Source organism: Alligator sinensis, unplaced genomic scaffold, assembly GCF_000455745.1.
Source record: "Alligator sinensis unplaced genomic scaffold, ASM45574v1 scaffold182_1, whole genome shotgun sequence".
NCBI classification, from domain to species: domain Eukaryota; kingdom Metazoa; phylum Chordata; order Crocodylia; family Alligatoridae; genus Alligator; species Alligator sinensis.
The window spans coordinates 198,107-200,697 of NW_005843293.1; positions in this window are offsets into that span (position 1 = coordinate 198,107).

Consider the following 2,591-nt stretch of genomic DNA (forward strand, 5'->3'; position numbering starts at 1 on the left):
GCATTGCTAGGCCACAGGTCATGCCTTGTATTCAGCTGCAAAGCTAATACTTCTTAATAATCCAAATTATTGTTAACCTAACAATATGCTATCAGAAAACTATTCTATTTCAGGGTAATAACAAACATGCTCACCACAGTTGCAAGTTCAAGGCCAGGGAATGGCCCCACACTCGCACTTTCCCAGTCCAAAGAAAACAAAAAACAAGACAAAAACTGCACTTCAGGTTCACCAGGCCTCCCTGGCCTTTTAAGATTGCACCTTCAGGTACTGGGGTCAGAGCACACTAAAATCCTGTGCCTCCACTGGCACCAGGGCCTATGTATCCCCAAAAGCTGTGCCATCGCTGGTCCTGGGGTCTGTACCCCCAAAAGCCGTGCCCCCGCTGGCACTGGGGTCACCACTCCAAAGTGGGCCCCTAAAAGGAGGTCTGTTCTTTCCCCTAATAGCCTCATCCAAACCACTGGTGTTATTCAATAATCAAAAAGAAAAAAAAATAAACTGTCTCGTCCGTGGGTAATAACTGTCACCAGCAAATGTGACCAAGAAATCAGCATGTCAGAGTACATTCGCAGGGTTCGTGCTTTGGCTCCCCATCATCAGCTACAGTCTTTGCTGTGGTGCAGCTGCCGTCTCTGTGGGGCTTCCATAGTTCCCCTCTTCTCACTTTCAGACCACTCACCAAGCCTCTCTAGGGAGCTCTGGGGGAGACTCCTTCCCCTTCAGCTGCCGCTTCTCACTGCCGCTCTGCCCATGGTTTTTAAAGTCCTGGCCTGCCCCTTCCAGTCAGCTGACCAGCTGGCCAGGCTCAGCATTTAACCCCTTCCTTACCAGGACTTCATACCCAGAAATGTCTGGCTTTAAAGGGGAGGACCTGCCTTCTGGTGACAGGGCTAGGGTTCCCTGTTACAGGTAGTTTCCAAAAAAGTCTTCCTAGTTGTGGTGATTGGTGGATGTGATTAGTCCATGTTTTTGGCACCTGCAGAAGATAATGATAATCACATCAATTCCTTAGGTGGTTTTGAGCCTACAATTGCTTTGATGCCAAACATCACTTACTTTGCAACTTTAAAACAGACATGAAGAGAGAACACAAACAAGGTCCTTAGCTGACTTTGGTGGAGCTGTGTATATTTAAGCCAGTTAGGGATATGAACAAAACACTTTCTGCAATTCCAGAAATGGGCTTTTAATTGTAGTGACTGAGAGGTAGGTATAGCACAGTTTTTTATTTAGTGTACACACATGGCTGAAATACCCAATTGGCTCTCACTTGCAGGAGGAGGGTTTCTATTAAATGCTTCTATGCACTAAGGTGTATTAAGAAGAAATCTCACGTTAAAGGTCCTTTATGCTAACTTTCATCACTTCTGGGCTTTTATACCTGCTTAAGGAGCTAAGTTCACTAAACAATGGAAGGCCATCAAGAGACTTATGGGTAAAATCAAATAATTCCTTTAAACACTAGCCCCGACAAGACAGAGCTATCAGGCTGTGTATGCCCACCTTCACAATGGCATCTTACACTTAAGGAAAAGAGTTGGCACATGATCTCTTGGGAGGTGCTTCCTTCTCATTTACTGAAAAAAACACTGCTCTTTTCCTCCCTTCATTCATAAATGATATGGTTTACTGTTGTGGGCTCCATGGTAAATACCTTACCCACAATGTAAAGTATTTTGGTGTAGGTCACTTGGGTAAACCTCACATTAAATGTCCTTTGTGTTAACCTTCATCACTTCTGGGCTTTTATATCTGCTGTGAAAGTGCCTGGTGCTGGATCTCTTCAAAGATGTATGCGATAGTTTCAGTTGATATTATAAGATGTTGTTCCCTTTCAGATGAGAGGAAGTATCTTGCTCCAGAGTTATCTAGGGGGAGAGAGAGTTCCTTCCTTGGATACCAGAGGTGAGGATGGAGTGAGCTGAGGCTCTTGGGCACAGCTTATGCCGAGGGAGCCCCCAAACCGTGGATTACTACAGCATGGAGCACGACGGGGTAAAGTACTAATAATCTTTTATAGCTTTAATCTTGGCGTGCTAAGCCATTCTCTGCAGCTTCAGCATGTGGCACCAGTTTCTTAAGACTGTATCAGAAATCTGTGCTAATGAGTTAAAAACTAAACTTTGGCCAGTTGCTGAAATTATGCCTGTTGTCACCCTTCCCTTTAATTAAAAGGAAATAGAGAGCTCATGTTAGAGGTGTGGGAGCCGAGGGTGGTCTAAGGCTATGGCCAGTAGCCCGGACCGTCAGGTGGGTATTTTCCACGATGGAATAGAGTTAGGCACGGAAGCGTATTGGTTGTATAAAGAAAGCTTTACTTACACTGCCGATGGTCACAGTGCAGGAAGGAAACTCGCTTGAGTTACAGTTGCACACAAACAAACAGAAGTGAGATCTCTTGTCGAACCGAACCGAGATGAGTCGTCGATGTACGACTCTGCACGCTCAACACGGGGGTACGTCAATCTTTCCACTATGACAGGGAGTGGTTAGAAGCTGATCAGGCCCTTAAGTCCTCCTCCAAGACACATGCGGAGTTTGCTAGGCTCCACAGCACGCTTAGAGTTCCCCACGAGATGGTTGTGGAG